This window comes from Rhinopithecus roxellana, chromosome 4 (genome assembly GCF_007565055.1).
Source record: "Rhinopithecus roxellana isolate Shanxi Qingling chromosome 4, ASM756505v1, whole genome shotgun sequence".
Lineage (NCBI taxonomy): Eukaryota > Metazoa > Chordata > Mammalia > Primates > Cercopithecidae > Rhinopithecus > Rhinopithecus roxellana.
Window position 1 is genome coordinate 54,658,785 of NC_044552.1, and position 9,200 is coordinate 54,667,984.

The following is a 9,200-nucleotide window of genomic DNA, read 5'->3' on the forward strand; positions in this document are numbered from 1 at the left end:
TTGGCTTACTGCAACCTCCACCTCCCAGGTTCAAGTGATTCTCCTGTCTCAGCCTCCTGAGTAGCTGGGATTACAAGCACACACCTGTAGGGAGACACCCTGAAACTACTGCTACGGAATAAAATATGAAATGCTCCTGATTATTGTAAATACAAAAGTGCATGCAGGATTGTGTAAAGACAATGCTAGGTCGGACTGCCAGAATGAGCCAACAGCGCGTGATGTGCTTCTCCCTGCAGAGAGCCTATGAATGGACGTGCAGTCAGGGAGGTTTCACATCACCAAGATTCCTATCCCAGAAAAGCAGATGTTCATAGCTCTGGGAATGGAATGTGACCCTTGTGGAGAGCCTATAAATGGATGCATGAGGGGCCCCTGTCCATATGGATAAGATAGGGCTATAAACACCCTCATCTTGCCACGGCTCTTCTAGGCGTCTTTAGGGTTAAAGCATACTCCCTTCTGAGGATTTCTGGTCTAACCAGTTGTCTAGCTTCACATCATGTTTCTATGGATTGTTTGTAACCAGCTTTTGCTGCAACTGTTACTGCTGATTAATATCTTGCTAATCATAGATTATGGAAAGACTGCGTTTCTGTTTTAAGGCTCTGTTCGAAATTACTGATGCACACATTATGTTGTAAATTCTTATCTCCGTATACTGTAAATTGCATACAGATGTTATGTTAAAGAATTACTTCATCCCCATGTGACCATCTCACCTCATAATCAAATGACCCTAAATCCGTCACTAACCTACCTCCGCCTTCACTAAATTTAATAATAAATGCTGGTATATTCAGTGCACTGGCGCCACTGGGGGACCAGAAGGCAGTGACCTCCACTGGACCCAGCTTTCACTATCTTGTGTTTGTCTGTTATTTCTTGACCTGCTGATCTGCCTGGGAACAAAGAGAGAGCTCCGTTGCATTGCGGGCTGCTGGCCAGATCCTGCAATACACACCACCATGCCTAGCTAGTTTTTTAATATTTTTAGTAGAGATGGGGGGTTTCACCATGTTGGCCAGGCTGATCTCGAACTCCTGACCTCATGTGATCCACCCGCCTTGGCCTCCCAAAGCGCTGGGATTAACAGGCGTGAGCCACCCCGCCCGGCTTCTAATTTCTTAGTAGTATAAACCTCTCCTTAATCAGGCTTTAACCTACCCTTCTAGACTATACTCTTGCAACTCACAAATGACTCAGGGTGACAAACTAAAATCAGAGACATTCCCCCATGGGTTCATGCAGAGAGGACACTACAATTAATCTACATTTGACAATACCCTTTCAGTAAACAGTGATTCATTTCATAAGGCTCTTTCTTTAATAGAATTTTTTTTAATGCCACAAAATAGAGCAGAAATTCTCATTGATGCAGAAAATATTTTCTACACATTTTTATAACATGTTAGAGAGTCATAGTGACGATTAACTCTGAAAGCTACAAGAGCAGAATGTCATATCCTTACCACTCAATTACTACCGTCCACAATCAGTATGTTCTGGAATTGGAAAGTAAAGGTTAGGGACTCCTTTAACCAAATTATAGCCAATAGACTCACTGTTTGAAAGTATTTGTCAAGAAAAAGAATTATGCTCATATAAGTTTTAGAAACTGAAGTTTCTTTGAGGGCATTTGAGTGTTTATAAGCACAGAGCAAGCATCTAAAATATTTTATTGATTAATATTTATCATAACAATGAAAGCATGAAACTCTCCTGGGAGACTTTTAAGTCTTATAAACAATAAAACGTAAGATCTTCGTTTTTATAATGTAATACACTATTTACAGTACAATGGTGGGCATTTGTTAATGAGGAAATACTTTTTTTTTGCACTTGCAATCCTATGCTAATAATTATTTTTGATATGTTAGGATTTTTGTTCAGAGAGGTTGTTCTAGTTGTACCCATATCACAATGCAAACAAATTTATACTTTAATGCTTATTGTCCTCACATCAAAATTTAAGAGTAAAAATTTTCCTCATATCAAAATTTAAGAGTTTAAAAAACCCCAAACAAAAACACACAAGAAACAAAACAAAATATATCTTTCCTTGAAACCTAATTGCAATGTATTCTTTCTGTGTAAGGTTAGATTTCATCTCTTTATTTTTCCCATACCTTTCTGCAATTATAAACTATGACTTAAAATGTATTATATTAATGAATAATTGCTTACCTGCTGGGAGTTCAGTCCAAAACTGAGGGTTTTCAGCTGTGTATCAGTCCAGTAGCTCCTTTTATATCAATGGTAAGTTTATTCTTCAAGGCTACCTCCCTAATTAGCCCTTAGTGGAAACAGGAGGGAGAGGGGGAAAAAAAAAAAAAAGTGCCCACACCTGTAGAGGGGGAGGAGTTTATGATGTTGGTCAGGTGAAAATCATCTCACATACAGCACAGGCATTTCCACTTCATCCCTTCCTTTTTATCACATTTTGCCTCATGGTGTAAAAGCCAATGAATACTAATCTTGATTTAGAGGTAAGTATTTTCTAGACATAAAACCTGTCTATTAATCAGTATCTCATGAACGAGAATAAAAAGAAAAGGAACCCAGGCGAATGGTAGTATGATAAGAAAATAATATAAAGGTATTGACCCCTTAGTTATTTTTTATATATTCTGAAGAAAATGATTTTGCTGCCCTAAACTTACAAGGCTGAAAGGGGATAATCTCTACAGAGGATACATAAGAACATGAGAGTAATTTAAAGAATTTTAATTACTTCAGCCTATTCTTTTAAATGAAAAGTCATTCAGAGTTTACCCACTTCTTTCAAAAGACTGAAATTTCAACAACCATGTAAGTATTTACTTGGACATTTCAGCACTCAGTACCTGAATCTTAAAATAATATGTAACACAAATGTCTCAATGACATATGCAGAGTGCTTCAGTTTGAATGTGGTCACATGGGAGGATTCTGTTTACCATCTTTATGTCTCATAAAATGGTAAGTTAGGGCATTCTTCACTAAAGGGCACTGAGCTTTGTAATACAATGGGCAGCTAATAGTTAACGAGTGGAGAAATTGTATTAGGTGTCAATTACTGAATGTCAAAATAAGAGCTTTTGATCTTGCTGTATATATTGATAACTTCTTTTTTTAAAAGATGTTACTGAGAACAAAGTACACCTACTTTTGGCCCTAAGGAGCCTATATAAATATAGTTTTCTAAATATTAACTGAGTAAAATAGAGTTTTTAAAAGTTAAGCTAAGGCTTTTATTTGCAAAACAGGAACTCCTTTAGATAGTAAGTGCAATATCCTAGGGGAAACTTTAAAAAATTTGAGGTCTGGTTATTTATAAACTCTGAGACATGTAAAAGTCTCCCCAAATTTAGATTACATCTTGTTTCCAAGGGCATTTAAAACAGAAATTTGAGCTCTTTGTTCGTTATAAAACATCAGAACTAATTGGAACTAACTTTTGCCTGAATAAATAAATAATAAGGCAAAACATTACTTTTCCAGGAAAGTATGGTTGAAGGTAATTAAATCTGAGATATTTATATGTATCAGGCTAAGGCAAACTTTTAATTCTGAGATTAAAGGAAAAGGGAGGAAAAAAGGAGATTCCCACTGTAAGATTAATTTAAAGAAATTGTCTTCTGAAGACCCAGGTGAACAAATCCACAATACCTATCATCACTCTACTCAGAAAAATACATCAGATTGTACTTTGCTGTAATAGGGGTTATTCATTAGATTCAGTAGCCCCTTCTACTTGTAGTTTATCAGAAGACTCCTAAGAAGAGGTTCAGTTATTTTTTCACTTCCTTGTTCTATCATTTACTATCTGTGTGATCTTAAGTGATTTAGCCTCCCTGTGCCGCAGTTTCTTCACCTGCAGGATGGAGGTAATAATGAATGTTAAGAGGTTTAATTCCCATAGGGTTGTCATTTAGATTAAACATTGGCATAAATATATGTATATATGTAATGGGATTAGACTAGTACCTGGCATGTAGCAAGCACTCAATAAATGTCAGCCATTGTTCTCATTGTTATTACTGTCTTATATCCCTGTTGTACTATTTGAAAACTTAAAGTAATTTTAAGGACCCCTCTAGGGGGTAGAAATGGGTCAAAATTGGCTAAGGCACATTTATTTCTATTAGTCTAAAAATGAAAAACTTCATTTTTAAAATGTGCTCTATTGTAGTTCTATTGAATTTAGAAAATGTCACTCTTTTATCTTCTTCTTTGTCCAGTTTTAACAACTATTTTATCCAATTTTGGATATGGTTGCTAAAGCAACTTCACAGCCCTGAGAAGAACAGAGGCTACCTTAATAAGACAGCAAACCCCTAAGCCAAGAAAAATTGGTTCTATGGTGGCTTAGTTGTGAAGAAACACATTTAGTAACAACTCTAAACCAAAAATGCAAATCAGAAAACAAAAGTAGCTCTTTTGACATAATAAAGCCCAACTGAGAAATTAAAATTTCTCTCTGCTTTTACGTTCCTTCTTTCCTTTCTCTCTCTCAAAGCTAAATATTTCTTAACAATGAATGAAACATGAGAGGATTTAGACTTATGTTTAGAAACTAAGCCAATCCGTATAATTCAAATACTAATTTTGACAGGTGCAACTGCATATTTTTGGTAAACACAGAATGCCAAGAAATTCTATCCAACCAAATAAACAAAAGTAAATCCCTTAAATTTTAGGTTCCAGTGCAGGTGGCTCATATTTAAACAAAGCCTGTTTGTTGAACATATGCCAACTGGGAGTTGGGGAAAGTCAAAGGGCTCATATAAAGTAAGAATTTTAAGTGGCTGACATTACACTAAGGTTCTGCAACAAATCTGTAAAGTCCACCTCTCAAAACAGTTCTACCAATTCACCTTCCTTCAGCACAAGTACTCAGTGCCCATTTTTCAGCATGTTCAGCAATTTTCTTTTAGCTTTTTCCAGTCTTCGTCAACTTGATAGGTGAAAACATGTTTTAATTTGCATTTAAATGGTGAAGTTAAGGTTGAACATCTTTCAAATACTTATGGATGTCTTCCTTTGAGAACTGCCCATTTTCCTATTTGTATTTAAGCTATTTGTTAATGATATTTTAGAGCTATTTATTAATAAAGGTTTTATTTCTTTTATTTATATTGTAGATATTTTCCTGTTTGTGATGTATTTTTGGCTTGGTTTTGTATTATTTTTATTTTTATTTTTATTTTTTTGAGACAGAGTCTCACTCTGTTGCCCAGGCTGGAGTGCAGTGGCACAATTTCACCTCACTGCAACCTCCGCTTCCCAGGATCAAGCAATTCTCCTGCCCCAGCCTCTTGAGTAGCTGGGATTACAGGTGTCCACCATCACGCCTGGCTAATTTTTGTATTTTTAGTAGAGACCTTGTTGGCCAGGCTGGCCTTGAACTCCTGACCTCAGGTGATCCACCTGCCTCAGCCTCCCAAAGGGATTACAGGTGTGAACCACCATGCCCGGCCAGTTTTGTGTTTTTAAAAATCTTATTTCAAAAAGTTCAAAATATTATGTAATAATCTTTCATGGTTTTACTTTTGCTTATATGCATAATAGGGCATTTGCTACAATGACATCCACTGTTCATTTATTTCTTTTTAGCTTCCATTTTTATATTTAACTTTATTTACTGGAAATGTATTTAGGCATAAAATAAGAATATTAAACATCCTCTCACCCTCCATCATGTAATTAGCCAGTTTTATGAAGACCATTTATTGAATAATACATATTTTTCTGTATTTCATTTGAAATGCTATCTTTATCATGTGCTACATTTTAATACAATATATCCTCTATTCTGAAAGTGTTTTTTTTTTTTTTTTAAGTTTCTGGCATTGGCATTTATCAGTCACTAAAGAAGAGATGCATCATAGTTGGCATGGGCTGTGCATGGGAGAAGTTAGATGGCTGACTGAGGAGGACTGTTATTTGAATTATTGGGACCACGTAATTAATTAATTTATTTTTTGAAATGGAATCTCACTCTGTCACCCAGCTGGGAGTGTAGTGGCACTATCTGGGCTCACTGCAAGCTCTGCCTCCCGGGTTCAAGCAATTCTCCTGCCTCAACCTCCCAATTACAGGAGCCCGCCACTGTGCCTGGCAATTTTGGTATTTTTAGTAGAGACGGGGTTTCACCATGTTGGCCAGGCTGGTCTCGAACTCCTGACCTCAGGTGATCTGCCCACCTCAGCCTCCCAAAGTGTTGAGATTACAGGCGTTAGCCACTGCGACCGGCAGTTTAATTTTATTTGGATCTTGTCTTGGGTCTCTTTAGTGTGGCCATAAAGGAATACCTGAGGCTGGGTATTTTATAAAGAAAAGAGATTTATTTGGCTCATGGTTCTGTAGGCTGCACAAAAAGTATGGTGCCAGCATCTGCTTCTGTCCAGGGACTCAGGCTGCTTCTGCTCATGGTGGAATGTGAAGGGGAGCTGGCATTTGCAGATCATGTGGTGAGAGAGAAAACAAGAGAGAAAGAGGTGCTAGGCTTTTTAAGAAGCAGTTCTCATGGGAACCAAGAGAACTTATTTATACCTGGGAGAATGTCACCAAGCCATTCAGGGGGGATCTGTCCCAAATTTCTCCCATCTGCCCCCCCTCCAATATTGGGCATCAAATTTCAACATAAGATTTGGTGGGATGAAAAACAAATCTCATGACTTTCTCACATTGCAAAATACAATTATTCTATCCCCCAAAGTCTTAACTTGTTCCAGCATCAACTCAAAAGTTTAAAGTCTCATTTGAGACTCAAGGCAAGTACCTTACAACTGTGAACCTGTAAAATAAAAAACAAGTTATTTACTTCCAAGATACAATGGTGGTACAGACATTCCCATTCCAAAAGAGAGGAATAGGCCAAAAGAAAGGGGTAATAGGCCCCATGTGAGTCCCAAACCTATCAGGACAGATATTAAATATTAAAGCTCAAAAATAATCTGCTTTGACTCCATGTCCCGCATCCTAAGAACACTGGTTCAAGGGGTGGGTTCCAGAGCCTCAGGCATCCCCATCCCCATGGCTTTGCTGGGTGCAGCCCATGTAGCTGCTGTCACCGGTTGGAATCCAATACCTACAGCTCTTCCAGGCTAAGATTGTAAGCTGTTGGTGGCTCTACCATTCTGAGATCAGAGTGTTAGCCCTGCTCCATCTGCTCCAGTAGGTACTTCTCTAGTAGAGGCTCTCAGCCCCTGTGGCAGGCTTCTCTCTGGGTACCCAGGCTTTCTTTTTTTTTATTATTATTATACTTTAAGTTCTAGGGTACATGTGCATAACGTGCAGGTTTGTTACATATGTATACTTGTGCCATGTGGTGTGCTGCACCCATCAACTCGTCATTTACATCAGGTATAACTCCCAGTGTAATCCCTCCCCCGCCCACCCATGATAGGCCCCGGTGTGTGATGTTCCCCTTCTCGAGTTAGACTCGGTACCCAGGCTTTCTAATACATCCTCTCAAATGTAAGTGGAAGTTGCCAAGTCTCCACTACTCTTACATTCTGCATGCTCGCAGACTTAACACCACATGGAAGTCCCTAAGGCTTACTGGGTACATCTTCCAGAGCAGCAGCCTGAGGCCCTTTGAGCTGGTGCCACTGGGGTATAGGGAGCAGTATCACCTGCCCCATCAAAAAGCCATTCTTTCATTCTAAACTTCTGAATCTGTGATGGGAGGGGTGGCATCAGAGATTTCTGAAATAGCTTTGAGACATTTTTTCCATAGTTTTATTAGCACTTGGCCCCTTTTAGTCATGCTCATCTCTTTAGCAAACTACTGCTCCTGCTTGACCATACTCTTAGACTCCTCTCCTAAACACACTCTTCTTTCCTTCTCTAACACAAGGCAAGGCTGCACATTTTCCAATTTTCCTCTGGTTTCTACTGTAAGCAGTTAGAAGTAACCATGCAGCAGTCTGAGTACTTTGCTGGTTAGAAATTTCTTTTCCCAGATACCCTAGGTCATCTCTTAAATTAAGCCTTCCATAAAGCCCTAGAGCATGGACACAATGCGGACAAGTTCTTTGCTACGGTGCAACAAGTGTGACTTTTGCTTCAGTTACATATAAGTTCATCATTTCCATCTAAGGCTTCCTCAGTATGACCTTTGCTGTCTCTTTTTCTATAAGCATTTTGCTCCACAACTACTTAACCAATCTCTAAGAAGTTCCAAACTTTCCCTTGTCTTCCTGTCTTCTCACTCTTCCAACCTCTGCCTATTACCCAGTTCAAAAGCTACTCCTACATTTTCAGGCATCTTTAGAGCAATGCCTCACTCCTGAATACTAATTTTCTTAGTATGTTTAGTGTTGCTATAAAGGAATATCGGAGGCTGGGTAAATTTATTAATGAAAAGAGATTTGGCTCATGTTTCTGCAGGCTGTACAAGAAGCATGGTATCAGCATCTATGGCACCATGCCATTCATGAGGGATCCACGCCATGATCTAAACAACGCCCACCAGGCCCCACCTCCAACATTGGGGATCAAAAAATTTCAACATGATGTTGGTGGGGCCAAACAAACCATAAGCAAATCATAACAGATCTGTAATTAATTCTTAAATTCTTTCCAAAGAGTATACCAAGATGCAGTCTTATTTAAAGAAAATATTGTGTATGTTTTGGATTGGATGCTTCCTACCAGATGATACTGTAGATCTCTTAAAGTTAGATTATAAAACCTTCAAAGCTACAAGAGTAGTATGGCCAGTTCACACAGGGTGAAGAACTATATCACTCAGCAACAATGGTAAGTTAAAATCCCAGTTAACTATCAGTTATCCGTTAAACAGATGCCCTGAGAGAAACAGCATATGTAATTCCTCCCTCCCCACCAAAAGCTACTATAACATTAGTGTTAAAAATCACTGAGTTAGGGCTCTACTACTCATTCTAAAAACATGAAGCTTTAAGTTTCCACGTGAAGGGTTTTTAAGACATTTTGTAATAACTTTTAGTCACTTTGCCAGGTTTTTCTTTGAGATTTTATTTTCCTCCAAAATCTGTTAATAGGCCTTCTTTACCATTATTCCTATGAGGATATTGCTTGTGACCCTTCTCAAGCTGCCCCAGGGTCCTCATGTGTGATCTCCTCAGTACAGTAAAAACCTAACTTGTTTAATTACAGGTGTGTTCCTGGTGGTCTCTGCCTGAAGGATATTAACAGAATTATGGCATCTCCCAAATGAACTGATATTA